Raw genomic sequence first — 15,281 nt, forward strand, 5'->3', positions numbered from 1 at the left:
GAGGACTCTGTCCTACCAGAGTCATCCTCTCACCAGGACACAAGAACAGACGGGCAATGGAGTTATGCTGACTGATAAAGATAAAGGAACTGGTAGCAGAAGGGAGGAAAGGGATCCTGACCTTCTGTCCGGTGGTACTGGCTGTCTGCCTGAAGGGGGAATACGTGGGAATCTGCCTGATGGGCCAGAAGTGATCCTGGGTTTAGGTGAAACCCAGGAGCTGGTTGTGGCTCAAGGGAGCAGTGCCCCTGTGGAGCCAGACAGGGGTGAGTTGTTGTTTGGGGGAGCTCTTGAGGAAGAGAATTTCCCTGAAACTTTTCCTGACCCGTCTGTGGGGACTGCAGAAAATGGGAGTGAGGTGAAGGTAAGCGAACAGGAAAGGTGCTTGTCTGTAAGAGCCAGAGCAGCCCTTTGCCTGGGGAGAAGTTTGTTTCAGCTCCTGATGGCCAGGACCTGCCTGAGTGTAAAACCACTGGTTGTGCTCTGAAAGGGTCCAAAGCAGGCAGTGTAAAAGTTTCTCAGGAATTGGAAGTTGGTGCAAGTAAAGTGAAAACTATCAGGGAATGTGAGCAGCCCTGTGAGAACCAAGTGAAACGGCTGCACAGTCAATCTCTGTAGGATGCAGGAGAGGGCCAGCAATTCCCCATCTCCAGATGCTAGAAACACTTATATTCTCACACTGGACTCCAATTCTGATTCCATGGGGAGACAGTAGTTGGAGGTGGAAGGACAAGGAGCTTTGGGCCTGGTGGGCCAATAAGGGATAAACAGGGATTCCTCCATGTGGATTCTGCGTCTGGGACTCACAAAACAACTTTTAGAAACCAGTTTGGTTTGCAAATTTCCAGGCTGGCTGGGAGCGGGAAGTCTCCCTGAGATCATCAATGGCCCAGCTCTTGTTAGAAGGGAGGGCACAGCCAGAGAGATCAAATTTCCACCCCAGGGGGCAAGAGAGAAGATTAGAACTTGATGGTGCTAAGAAAGGCCTCAGACATTTATCCCCAAAATACCAAATTCTCAAGGATGTTGCACAAAGGTTGTGGTCTACCAAAGAGCAACGTAAATGTACAGTTGCATTGGGTTTGTTCTGTTACTCATGCTAACTGCTGTAACCAAGGGGTGCTGCTACCAAAAGCTGTAGAATTGTACCATGCACTGAATGTTTGAAAAGAGCCATGTGACATGAGGACATTGATGTAGAAGCATAAGTTGTATGTTGAAGGAGTCTGTAACTCTAAAATGTCACCATTGTTCCCTGTAACTAGTCTTGCAACCTCTCACATGAGGAGGAACATTCCAAACCTATTGTGTGGCATGGAAGGGGAAACTAAGGCACACAACCATTTTGGTGGTCTGGCTAAATGCCAAGGGTGGAAGCATTTGTACCTTCTTTTACTGGACTATAACTAAATTCCAAACATTGGCCGGAGCAGCTGTATGGGCTGGTGGTCAGACAGGGCAGGGCCCAGACCAGAAAAAAACTATTTAATCTGTTGGTGCTGCAGCATCTGTATGGGCTCTGCCTGCCCAATTTGAGAACGTGGCTGATGGACCAGAGACAGAAGCAGGGAGACCGACCAACCTGAGGGAACTAAGGGGACTTGCCCGGCTGCATCACATGAAAAGGGCCAATACCAAGCTCCTGAGTTGGAGCCTCCCCCAGCAGGATTATGACATGGAGGTGGTGCACATCAAGGGGAGCACTAAGGGTGCAGCCGATGCCCAATCACGAGGGGAGGGCCCCAAACTTCCCCAGGTCACTGGCTGAGTGACCCCGCTCAGTTTGGTCTGGAAGGCGGGAGAGATGTGATGGAGTGGGGGATACCTGTGTGTGTGTGAGTGGCTCACAGAGGGTGTGGGGCTCCTGCTGAGGGTAACCCTGACAACCAGGTAACACCTTTGTACTGCAGACAATGGAGGAGGTAGAGCCTAAGGGGTTTGAATTGGAACTGGGAGTTGGAAGCAGTTAGTCTGGGCTGAGGGAGAGAGAGACAAAGGAGGGGGCAAGGCCCTGGCTCTGGGGGCCCCTCGGGGCCTCCTCTCCCCAACATGAATTGGACTGGCTGTCTCTGCCTGCTGTACTGACTCCTCTGAACGATGCTGTGTCCTGTCGGCTAATAAACCCGCTGTTTTCCTGCTGAGTGAGAGACTCTCCTGCCTGCAGACAGGGTGCAGAGCATAGGGGACCCCAGAACCCCATCACATCCTGGTATCCAGGTGCCTTCCCTGGCTCTGAACTCCTGGGCAACACCCCCCAAAGGAGAATGGGGTGTTGGGGGGGTGGTGTTACTTTGCCTCAGTTTCCTCATCTCTACACAAAGGCGGGTAATTCCTCGCCTCTCGGGTGTTGCAGGCCAGGTTCCAGCGGGGTTGTTGCAGGGTTGCAGTGACAGGTGGGGGCAGATCTCCCAGGAGCTGATTTTGCTGCCAGCTGCTCAGCGCTACCCACCATGGCCACGTCCAGGACAGTAAAAGTCCACCTCCTGCTGGGTCACACCAAGCGGTGGGCCCCACCCACTCCTGCACAACACCTCTCCAGCCGAGAGGCCCCCAGCCCGGCCAACCCTGTGCAGCTTCTGCAGCTGGGAAAAGAAGTTTTAAAACTTTTATTCAGGAAAAAATTTCAACATGGGACAGGAAAGAACCAATCGCCCTGGAGCCTCCTGGCTTGGGGATATACCATGGGTGGTCCTGCGGGGAGACCCCACCTGACCCCCTTCCGTTAATGCTGGAACGCCCCCCTCCCCCAACTCCCACCCCCACAGGAGAGGGGGAGGCTGCAGCCCTAGGCGTGAAGGAGCCAGTGCTGGCTGACGGGCGCTGGCAGCTGGTGCCAGGCAAGAACAGGCTCGGAAACCTGAAGCCAGGAATGGCAATCTGAAGCCAGGAGGGGCCGGGTTGCGAGGGCGCGGCGTGGCTGGGGCTGAACGCACCCAGGATTCAGAGGGCTGGTGAACATGCCCACCAGCACAGGAGAGGGCACAGCCACTCAGGGCGCATGGGAACTGGCCCGGACAGCAGCTGCAGTCCCGTGCAGGTCACACAGCACTGCGGAGGGGATGAGCTCGGGGGATTCCCACCGCCTGGCTGGGCCTGAGCAGATGGACCGTGCCCCCCTTCACAGCTCCAGGGGAGGGAGCGTTCTGGGGAGCAGCAGCAACCGGGATCACAGGAGGGGCGGCTGGGCCGGTGCCACACCCCAGGGGCTGGTGTTGGGCACAGCGGTATCCAGCCCCGCCACGGGCAGGGTGAGGCATAGCTGCTGCCCACAGGCCCGGAAGCAGCCCAGCGGACCCCCTGGGGGGCTGTGGGCCAGGGGGCCCCAGCCAGAAGCCACAGTGGGCAGAGTGCTCTCCTGGCTCAGGGAGCACCTGCCCTGGCCGCCCCCACACACCCCCTGCAGTAGGCTGGGCCGGGGGCAGGGGACATGGTGCTTTGGGGGGCGCTGGAGGAGACACTGCTCAGGAACCCCAGTGTGACATGCCAGGGGTCTGCCCAGTGGCCCTGGCCCGGTGGGCTCCCTGGGGCGCTATCCCCGGGCTCAGCCCCACCTCCCCCAGGGTGGCACAAGGCTGCTCTGGGGGGGTGTCGCTGCTGCTCTCTGCCCCAGCCAGGCCCTGGGGCCAGCTCAGGGACCTGCGCAGAGCCTGCTGCCCTGACGGGGGCGCCCCGAGTATCTTCCGAGCCAGGCCTCAGCACACAGCATCTCCCCTGCAGGTCCTGCCCAGGGCACGGGGGCTCCCCTGCTCTGCCCACCAGCAGGTGGCCCTAGACCACAGATCTGGCTCAGTCACTGCCCCAGCGGGTTTTGCAGACCCCTGGGGCCAGCACCCATGCACAGCAGGAGAGGCCGCTCAGTGCCTGGCAGGGTCAGATGCAGCCACCTCTGGGGTGCAGCAGTTTGTACAGCATCCCCCCCGCAGGGCAGGGCAAAGTGGTTGGTTATAATGAGACCCCTCCACATGGCACTAAGATGCAGCCACCTCTGGGGTGCAGCATGGCAGCTGTTTGTACAGCACTCTCCCCTCTGGTTTGGTGTATCTAGCGGAGAACGCTGCCAGGACCCTGTGGGGAAGACGGGAGGAACCACCTGCTGCCTCCACAGCCTCTCACCATGGTGTCTGGGCTGTGCTCCCACCACCCTCGTCCCAGCCCTGCCCCCTCCCTCTCGGCCCATCTGCAGCCTAGAGGACAGGGTCGTTTGCATCGTGCTGTCCACAGGCAGAGGCTGTATCCTCACCCAGCTCTGTGGACAGGGGCAGTTGGAGCTCCGGGGCTTCTGCCACCAGCCTCTTCACCAGGTGCAGGCTGCTGGGCTCAGGCGGCCCAGGGGAGGCTGTGGGGAGAATGGCACATAGTCTGGGACTAGGCTGTGTGGGGCTGGAGCTGCCAGGGGGAAGTCCAAGATCTGACCCCAGAGCCAGCAGGCCTGTGGCACAAGGAAGCTGGTCCCTTTACCTCCCCTCCCCGCCCACCGGCCCCTGCCCCTGGACTCCTGCGTTTTCTTCCAAAACCCAAGCTCAGGGATTACTAATAAACTTGCATTGAGGAGGTCCGGCTCTGCCGCACTGCTGCCCCCTGCTGGTAGGCCTGGGGGTTGCCACACCATGTTCTCTGCTGTCCCCTGCTGGATGGACCCAGCAAAGCAGCATTGTGCCTCCTAGGCCCTATACTGCAAAGGGGGATTCGCCTCTGCACCGAAGAGGGACCCACCTGCCCAGAGTTACTCACCAGCTCCTTCCCACTGTGGGCAAAGATGCACAGGGATTTGCACCCTACATTTGTTGCTCAAAGGGGGCCGGGGAGCCACAAGCAGATCATTGGAATAGCTTCCTGGGCAAGCAGAGGCAACAGGAGAGCAACCCAGGACAGGGCAGCTGGGGATCCATGTGTCACAGGATAGAGTCACTTTAAGGAGGCACAGGGGGGTCGCCCAAGAGCCCAGGGCACCACTGGATACGCCCTCTGGGTCTCCTCTGCCCCCTTCAAGGGGCAGCAGTGTGCATGAGTCCATGCAGCACAAACAAAAGAGGGAGGCAGGGCTGGGAGCTCTGGCACTGGTGGGCATCAGGCACTGGCCTGGGCCCCAGGAGATTTGGGTTAATTCCCAACTCTGCCACCGCCTCCTGAGGGAAGCCTTGGGCAAGTCCCTGCATCTCCCAGGCTTGGAGGTGTTGGAGAAGCCAGGTGGGGTGGGAGACCCCAGCTTCCATCAAGGGGCTCTGTGCAGTGTCTGCTTCCCCAGACCCAGCATTTCCAGCCCTGGAGGCCAGGAGCAGGAGTCCCCCAGCCCAGCTACCAGGGCAGCCCCCTCTCACCTCCAAGCCTGGCTCTTGCAGCTGCCCTTCCTTCGGTGCGGGCCAGCCCTGGTGTGCAGCGGGCAGGCGGACAGAGTTCTTGCACTGGGGGCAGCTCTGGGGGGCTGTTGGCAAAGGCCTTAGCAGGGTGGGGGGCGGCTGACAGGAGAGGGGCCAGAGGGGTCAGCCAAGGAGCAGGGCAGGGACTGGTATGTGGAGGGGGGACAGAGACACTTGTCTATTACAGCCCGGGGGGAGGGGCGGGGGAGGGGAGCCATGGGGGCCTCTGGGAGCCAGGACTCCTGAGGTTGTCCCCCCGGCTCTGCTGCGCACTGCTGGCCTGGCTTGAGACAGCTGCCGGCCAGGAGCCGCCCATTCGCCTCTCTCATGGGGGGGCTAAACTCTGGGGCTGCAGGGCCTGGCGCAACCAGGCCAATCCCAGCGGGTCCCACGGTGCAGCCCAGCACACGGGACGAAGGACCACACAGCAGGCAGGAACCCCACCCCAGCCCGTACCATTGTTGGGAGGCTGATCGGAGAGGTCCCCAGCCCCGTCCACGCAGAGACCCCAGCCAGCCGGCCCCACAGCGGGTCTCCTGCAAGGGCCATGGGGCGGCAGGAGGGGGGGACCAGAAGTGGTTCACCCACCTGGAGTTCCCAGCATGCACTGCAGGGATCACCCAGGATCTGGGTGTGCACCATCCCCGGATCCGTCCCCCTTCCTGGCATCCCCCCCCACACCAAGCTCCAGTGCCCCCCCCAGCCCCATGCCACGCCCCCAGTTGCCCCCACCTCGCGCCAAGCACCCTGGTGTCCCCTCCCACTCAAGCTCTCCAGAGCCGCCGGGAGGGGTGTGGAGCTGCCTACCTCTGCTGGGTGCCCAGCTCAGCCTGCTGGGCCAGCGCCTCCCAGGCCTCGCGCTTGGCACCAAAGGGATCCTGGGGTGCCAGGGCAGAGCTGCTGTGGGGGCATCTGGGGAGCAGCCGGGGGGCTGAGGTCCCTAAGGGCTCGGGGGGCTCCCCAGGTTTGCCTGGGCCTCTCTCCTCCTCCCCCAGACTCACCCCCCAGCGCTGCACAGAGGAAAGCAGGGGGCCCTGTCTCCTCTACTCAGGGAGTGCTGTGGGGCAGGGAGCAGGGCAGGGGCACTTCCCCCTGCAGGCCGGGCTGGCTGGCCACAGGGCAGCGCTCTGGGGTGCTCTCCCCTGGCAGGCAGGGCTGGCCCGGGGGGCGCTGTGGGCAGAGTGATCAGCAGGGGGAGCTCTTCCCTCAATCAGGGCTGGCTCCAGGCAGTTGGGGGGCAGGGGGGGCTCAGCAGGGGGCGCTCTCCCCCGCAGGCAGGGCTGGCCCGGGGGGCGCTGTGTAGCAGGGAGGTGCCATTACTCAGACGAGGTGTAAGCCCAGCATGGCCCTTCCTAGTTACCCCCACCCCACAGCCCAGAACTGCTCTTGCTTCCAGCCCCAATCAGCGGCCGAGCCGTCCCCTGCCCCACCCCAGAGACAGCTGCATCCCAGCGGTGGGTGAGGGGTCTCTGGCACGCAGGGTAAATTTAAAGCATGTCACAGCCCTTCGCCATTGGCTCTGGTTAGCAGCGGGGGTGTGGAGTACCAGCCTGTGCCCCCACCCCATGCACCCCCCTGTACCCTCCACAGCCCTGCACTCACCCACTCCTGGCTCCCAGGCCAGGGGCCCCACAGCCCACCCGGAGTTTGGTCAGGGCCCCATTCATAATGCCTGCAAGATAGAGAACAGCGGATGCAGCCCTCATTGACCCCCAGCACATTCCCTCCCCCCCAGGAGAGGGGCAGAGAGGCATCAGCTTGGAAGGATGAAGCCACCCCCCCAGCAGTGGGGCTCAGGGCTTTGGGGGCCATTGAAGGGGTGGGGGGCAAGGGCTTAATCCATGGGTAATGTACCAGGACACCTGGGTTCTGGCCCCAGTGCTGGGGGGAGAGCAGAGTCTAGTGGTCACAGCAGGGACAGGGGCAGTCTGGGTGCCAGGATTACTGACCTCTATCCCAGCTCGGAGAGAGCAATAAGGTCTAGTGGTCAGAGCAGGGGGGCTGGGTACCAGGACTCCCAGGTTCTCAGCCTGTGCCCCAGCTCTCCCCTCACCACTGAAGCTCCATTGGCCTGTCTCCAGCCTCACCGGGCCCCACTGGCGGCTGCTATCCAGCTCAGGGGCAGCAGCTGAGAGTTTGTCCAGGAGGAATCGGGCTCTGCCTGGAGGGGAGACCCAGAACCCGCTTCCCCTGTCACCCCAGAGCCAGCCACCTGCAGCCCCCAACACCCACTCTGGCAGGGTCAGGGACCAGTGTGGCAGGGAGCCTGCCATGCACCTGGGGCTGGGGGAGGGCCAGCCCAGCCTCCTGGACACGGCACATTCAGCATCCCTGATCCCAGCATCCTGCAGACACCCTGGCACAGGACACAGCCTCCTCCTTCCCCTTCCTATCCCAGAGCTGCGCCTGGTGCCACTCAGCACCCCCCGCCCCTCCCAGAGGCAGACACACCTTAGTGCCAAGCAAGAAGCACCCCCCGACCTGCCAGAAACAGAGCTCCCACCCCCTCCCCTGCACAGCTGCTCTGCTCCCCTGCAGTACACTGCTACTTCTGGGCACAAGGCGCTGGGGGCATTTCTGCAGCTATTTCCCAGCCCAGCTGCTCAGAACACCAACAAGGCAGAGCCCAGCCTGGCCCAGCCAGCCCGGGGGGTTGGGGAATCCCCACTAGCAGTACAGGGCATAGGACACAGATATGGCACCCCACCTCACTCCAGGAAGGCTCAGCTGGCAGAGCAGTCCCAGCTCCCCAGCAGAGGGTCCTACTCACCAATGTGGGGTGCACGGCTGATGGGCACCTGCATGGCCCCTGCCTGGAGCTGCAGCCACTGCACCGGGTGGGGAGAGACCATGGCCAGGTTGGCCTCATCCATCTTCTTCTCCTGGCACCTGCGGGTGGGCGTGGAGGAGGTGAGCTGAGCTCACAGGGGGCACGGCCGGGAGGTTGCGGGGGGGACAAACCCAGCCTCAGCCCCACCCAAAGTCACTCCATGGCCAGCAGGGATACTGACCTCTGGAGAGTCCCAGGGCTGGGCTGGCTGGGACTGTGGGTCAGGAGTGGGGGGCATGGGTGGGGCAGGGTGACTCCAGGGGGCTCTGGGCAGGGCAGGGAGACCCCAGGGGACTGCGGGGATGGGCTTCGGTGGGGCAGAAGCAGGAGGATCCCAGGGGGGTGTGGGGCAGACAGATCCACTAGGGCAGAAGGAGGAGGATCCCAGGGAGCCACAGGATGGGGGGCGCTGGCACATCCACCTGGCTGCCACATCACGCAGGAAGCAGCAGAAGCAGTGGAGGGTGTGGGCGCTGGGGCAGGGAGCAGGCAGCTCTGTGGTAGGGTGAGGGGTCCCCACTTGCCCTCAGCTGGGTGCTGCTGGGCACCCCACAGGGGTTCCTGCATCTCCGCGGGGATCAGGGGCTCCCGCAGCTGTCACAGAAACTGCTTGAGCAGCGTGGCCAGGTCGCAGGGGTGGCTGAGACCAGGCAGGTGCCCCCAGCCTGGCCTGGAATAACAGGGCCTGGGACTGTGTGTGTGTTGGAGTGGGAGGGAGCTGGCTCTCAGTCCCCGGCTCTAACCATTAGACCCCACTCTTCTCCCAGAGGTGGGTGGAGAACCCAGGAGTCCTAGGACCCAGCCCTGCTCTAACAACTACCCCCCACACCTCTCCCACAGGCAGGGAGAGAACCCAGGAGTCCTGCCTCCAACCCCCCCCCCCCCGCTGCTGGCTTTGCTGCAGGGTTGATGAGCTCTGGGGATGCCCAAAGGGCTCTGAACTATCCACCTCCCCAGCCGCTTCCCCCACTAAACTGCCCACGTGACGCTTGTGCAGGGGCACAGAAGCCCCAGGCCTGACCCCTCCAGCCCTGGAGCATGAGGGTGGGCTCCCCTACGGCTCTCCCTGCTGCCGCCAGGGGCCAGCGAAGACACCAGGTTCCTTCCAAGGTGGGGGAGGGAAGCAGCCTGGAGCAGGGCTGTTACCTAAGACTCCAGCCTGGGGTTGTGGCAACTTCCCTTGGGTTTCATCAGCCCATGGGCACGGGAAACCCAGAGCAAAGGCCCCCCCAGTCCAACCCCCCTTCAGGCCCCCCATCCAACCCCCCTTGCAGGTCTCCCAGTCCACACACCCCACCCCCAGCAGGGAAGGGACACTCAAGGAGAAGGGTGCCTTGGAAGTGAACTCCAAGTGTTGGGGATGAGATTGAGCCAGGACTCCTGGGTTCTACCCCTGGCTTGGGTGGAGGGAAGGCAGTGGATGCTAGTGGTTAGAGCTGTGCCAGGGGGGGCGCTTAGCACCAGGACTCCTGGGTTTTATCCCTGGCTCTGGGGTAGCAGGGGCTAGTGGTTAGAGCTGGTGCGTGTATGTTTGGAAGGTGGTTGAATGTGCTCTCAAAGTGCATCCTCCTGCAGCTGGCCCAGACGGCAGAGAACAGCCTACTACTGCTGCTGGGTCCAAGCAGCTCCCCACGCCCAGGGCGGTGTGGCTCACGGGGGGGGGGCAGCGAGGCAGGCTCCCTTCCCCCACAGTGCTGGATCTCACCCTGCTTGGTGCACAATCGCTAACCACCATCAGCCGCAGGGGCCTTATCACAGGCACGTGCTCACAGTCAGCTGGGGGAGTGGGGCCTTGCCATGCCGAGGCAGGAGGATCCGGCCAGGCCCTGATCTGGGGCAGACAGGATGCACCTCCAGGGCCTTGATGTGGGGCACGGCGCCAGACCCGCAGAACAGCCCCTCTGTGCGCAGATGTGGCCGCAGGGCCTCGCCGAGCTCCACCGGCAACCTGGGGGCAGATGTTTGGGGCTGGGGGGAGAGTCAGGAAGCAGCAGCAAGACCCTGGGGGCTGGGAGAGGGGGGCTGCAGCTCTCCTGACCTGTGCCCCCCACGGTGCTGGCCAGAGGCTGAGGGAACTGCCCTGAGGTGGGGGGGGCATTGCCCTCTTGACCCCTCTCTGAACCCCACTGCTCTGGGGTCTTTACCACGCCCCCAGCAACACGGGGGGCTGTGCCAGGTAGGGGCAAATGCAGCATGGCCGGCCAGTCCCTGTGGGACACCAAGTGGGGGGGGGGTGGGGCCTGTTCTCACCCCTCAATTCCCTCCAACACAGCCACCCAGGTTTTGGAGCTGCTAAGAGCCAGATCCAGCTGGTGCTGAGCTCCCCCATGGACCCCTGTCAGACCCAGCGCCCCCACTCACCGGGGGACTCCCTCTGCCTTCTCCGAGAGGGGCAGCGCCTGCAGTGGGGCCCTGAAGGGGCCAGCGGGCGGTGGGAGGGGGGGATTTCTACTGGCACCAAGAAAAACAGGAGACAGGACTCGCCAGCGGGCTCTCCTTCTTGTGCCCATCACTGTAGCCTCTGGGCATCAGGCTGGAGGGCAGAGGATGGGGAACACCTGGAGGAGTTGGGGCCCACAGCAGCCGGCCTCCCTGCTGGCTTACCCATTGCCCCGGCCATCGAGGAGACTCCCCCTGAGCTACAGGCAGTAGAGGGGCCATGAGACACAACCCAGGGCAGCTCAGTTCATCCCAACGCCTTGTCTCCCCACAGGGGAACCTCACACAAGTGCTGAAAATAAGAAGGGACCCCTCACTCCCAGCCCCCCGTATCTGCCCTCTCAGGGGAAGTCAGCGCCACCCCCCAGGGCTGGGCGCTCAAAGGCCTGTCCTGGGGGCGGGGCAGACAGCAGACCTAGCCAGGGCACAGAGGGGGGAAGAAATGGGGTCAGAGGAGCTGCTGCTTTGAAGCACAGAGCAGCACATCCTGTTTCACACACTCGGCGCCCACAACAAGGGAACCGCTTGTCAGCCTGAGTGGGAGGGGGGCAGGCACGGCTCTCCCAGGATGCCCCAAGGCAGAGCCTGGCTGATGGGGTGGAGGGGGGGGGAAGTGGGCTCTGCAAAGAGCTTTGCAACAGGTGAGGAAACTGAGGCAGGGAAGGGAACCCAGGAGTCCTGTTCTCCCCCCCCACCCCCCAGATTCAACCACTAGGCCCCGTTCCCCTTCCAAAGCCAGAAGGGAAACCCAGGAGTCCTGACAATCAGATCACTCACACACACTAGTTAACTAAACTTCTTGTCTCCCTTCTCCCAAAGGCTTTTCAGGGATGACCATACTAGGCTCCCTGTTGCCAGCAGGCTCCACCCCAGATGCAGCTGCATGAGAACAGGGGGGGCCAGCCCTGCCCGCTTACGGGGAAGTCGCTCAGGCTGGGGCTCCAGTGTTTGAGCCGCAGGCCGGTGTACTGCAGATGGCAGATGACAGCCTCGGCCAACTCCTGTCTCTCTGGGCTCCGCATGGCTCCAGGTCTAGGCAGAGATATCACATGGTGCTGCCCCAGCAAGGGGCCCACGGGACGCTGTGCAGCTGAGAGAGGAGGACAGAGAGCCCCTTAGCCTGGGGTGGGTGGTTCTGTCCCAGCTCCTCTTTTGCAAGGGGTCTGGCCAGGGGCCACAATCCACCTTACTCTGCCCCTCAGTTTGAGCCTGTCTCCACCCCAAACCCAGCTACCTGGTCTTGGGAGCCCCTAACCCACCCCATCACCCCAACAGGAACAGCATCATCCTCCCCCACCAGCAGGGAAAACCCCTGTTAGGCCCTGCCACCCCCTCACCAGCCCATGGGGCACCAGCCAAGAAGGAAAAGCCTCCCCAAGCTACTTATGAACTCTGTGGGGCTGGACTGGGTGTAGCTCGTTAGCTGCCAGCTGATGCACTAACGAGTCAAGTGGTCTGGGTCCCCTTCCCCTTGGGTCTGTCCCAGTGCCTCCCCTCCCCAGAGAGAGATCAGCCTCCCCACCCCGCCTTGGCCAGCAGTTAACCCTTTCCAGGCCCTGCCAGCCAGCCTCCAAGCTCCCCCCCTGCCCCCCAGCTAATTAAGAGGGGAGAGGCGCAATTAACCTGTTAGCTGCCCCTGCACTGCAGCTGTCTGTAGGAAACAGATTCAGGGCCCCTGTATTTATTATCCCATGGGGGTCGGGGGGGCAAACTGGGGTCTGCCCCCATGCAAACATTGCTGGGGATTCAGCTCTCCTGGGCCCGGCCTTGAGTGGGGACCACCCTGCAGTTTGGCTGGCGAGGCCCAGGCCCAGAGCCTTGAAGGGATGTGACCCTGGGGCTGCTGAGTTGCAGGCTGAGACTGGGGCTGGGTCGGGGGCTTTCCTCACCCAGGAGAGGCCCTGGGGAGCAGGTGGCTTTTGGGCAGACAGAGCGGCTGGTTTCTGTCCTGCCTGGCAGCAGGCAAGTTAAACCCTCGTCGCTAGCTCAGCGCAGGCTGTGCCCTATGGCGGCCTTGTTCTGCTCGAGGAGTGCCGAGGCAGAGCCGCTCTTCCCTGAGAGCTTGGGTGGGTGTCCAGGAGAGAGTCAGGTTCCGTTCAGCCGATCGGCAGAGCACCCACAGCCGGCAGCGTGCGTCTATGGGTGATGCACAGGCTGCAGCACACAGAACAAAATTTATTCCATCCGGGGATGGAAAATATTCGTGGCAACATTGGTCAGGCCCCACTGAAAATCAGGAAATCGGCTTAAAATCCAGGGGCCTTTTTTAAAGCAATACGATGGGGCCTTTCTGTCAGCTTTCTGATGTCCTGGGGGAGAGGGATACAGAGGGTTATCACTAGGCAGCCATCAAGCTGAAATTCCCTCATCACATGAATCCAGGAGCTGGGGCTTTGAAGAAGGCACTGGATCTCACAAGAGGTGTGGTTAGCCCCTAAGGTATCTAGGCTTGGCCCTGTGGGACAGCAGGAGCCAGTCTGTGTTTGTCCAGCACCTGGTGTAACCTAGGTACTCCCACAGGACAAAAGAATTGTTCAATATTTGGGGCGTGGGGGTGCGGCTACTACTCTACCGCTAATAAATGATGGTTTACATCATAATCATTCATAATTCAGTGGGTCCTCCCACTGGTATCCCAGGGTGCCCTGCTGCACAAGCAGAAGGGCCTTTCTGGTTTCCCGTGTGCGCTCCACTGCTCCAGGACATGGCCCAGGCCTGGTCCTGCCACCCGTGTGAATGTGGCTGGTGGTATGTGTTGCTCCCTGGCCTGTGCCTCCCTCCAGATGCCCGTGGCCCCAGGGCACATGAAGACAGAAGCCTGGCTGGCCATTGGCTCCAGGGTTGGCACCGATGCCCATCTCTCCAGGGATGGAGGTGGAGAGGAGACCAGGTGCCCTCTGGCCGTTTTGATGCCTGCTCAAAACCCAGACATCCCCAACTTCTGCTCCTTGCTGCAAGTGCCGGGGGCACCTCTGGCAAAGGGTGGGGCTGGGTGAGTGGCAGAGGGCGCGGCCGGGTGGGGTGGCAGAGCTGGGCAGGCTCTGGAGAAAGGATCGGGGCCAGGGCAGGAGCCAGCCTGCCAGCAGACACCCAGGCATCGAACCCGGAGAGTTCCAGGTGGATGGGCCCATGGGAGCGTCGGGTCGGGGCCTCTGGGCATCCCGGGCTGCAGCAGGACGGCGCCCAGACCGTCCCCACAGCAGAGCCAACGCTGGCCGGCTGGTCGGAACGTCTCCAGCTTCAGCTCCTGGCATGCATCATGTTCGACTTCCCCCCCGACGCTGTCAGCCACTGCCCCGGCTGGCTGCTCCTTCCAGGCAGTGACCCCGCCCCCACTTCCAGTGACCCCGCCCCCTGAGTGCCTTCCAGTCATCCCCCACCCCCTCCAGTGACCCTGCCAGTCCTTCGAGTGTCCTCACCACTCCTGAGCTCCTTCCAGTGACCCTGCCCCTTTAACTCCTTCCAGTGACCTCACCAACCCTGAGCGCCCCCAGTGGCCCCACCCCCTTAGCTCCTTCCAGTGACCTCACCAACCCTGAGTGCCCCCCCAGTGACAGCAGCTATCGAGCCCTGCCCAGCCCATCTCTCTGCTGATCCCAGTGCCAGACCCCTGCGAGCCCCACAGGCCCCAGGCTGCTGCAGCACCCCAGCCTCTTGCCCCAGGGGAGCAGCCTCTCACCACAGGGTTTTCATACATCCTTCCTTCCTTCCTCCCTCAGCTAAGAAGGAAAAAAAAGGCCCATGTCTTGCACTTTTGCAGACACAGCACCTGCCAGCCAGGCCGGACTCTCCCAGAGCCGGGTGGGAGCCCTCCAAATCATGCAGGGAATAGGGTGGGAGTTTGGGAGGGAGTTCGTGCCCCCCACAGTCAGAGCTGACCCCAGCAGCCTGTGACACTGCTGGGGAGAGGGGAGGGGAGCAGCAGGATGCAGCTTTCAGTTGGATCCGTCTCCTCTACGCAGCTGTGCAGCGTTGCTGTGTGCTGTTAAACTGCTGCTGTGCCCTATACCAGAGGTGGCTGCATCTCAGTGCTAGGCAGGGATCCCCATATAAGCAGTTGTCACGGCCCACTCCAGAGATGGTGGCATCTTCGTGCTGGGTGTGATGAAGTGAGTTTCTGTGGAGTTTATTCCCTTGGTTACGTTGCACGTTTCCTACTGTCCTGCAGTAACCTGAGGTGGTACCTCAGTTTCCCTCAGCACAGCATCAGGGCATAGCGATGAGGCGAGTTTTGGTGTGATGACTTCTCATACATAGGCCAGGCCCGCCTGCGCTTTGTAACCTGGGTCACCAGGTGAGCCCTTCCTTCCCCTGGAAACAGGACAAAGGCGGGAAGAGGGGCCTGGCCCAGTTGAAGTGGAACTGGGCTGTGGAGTGGGACAGTCTGGGCTGGCTGTAGAGGGAGGAAGGGGACCAGAGCCTGGCTCAGAGACCCTGCTGGGCCCCTCGCTAGATGCTACCGACGGCTTTTTTTTCTGTGCTGAGAAGTCTGTTCCATGCTGTGTTCCTGGCGCCTTGTCACCCTCCTGTTCTCCTTGCAGAGTGAGAGTCACGTCTGACTGCAGCTGGGGTGCAGGGCCTGGGGACCCCAACGCTTAGCACCACTGGGTGAGGGATTCCTGTATAAACAGCTGCCATGGCCCACTCCAGAGATG

Source organism: Carettochelys insculpta, chromosome 22 (genome assembly GCF_033958435.1).
Source record: "Carettochelys insculpta isolate YL-2023 chromosome 22, ASM3395843v1, whole genome shotgun sequence".
NCBI classification, from domain to species: Eukaryota; Metazoa; Chordata; order Testudines; family Carettochelyidae; genus Carettochelys; species Carettochelys insculpta.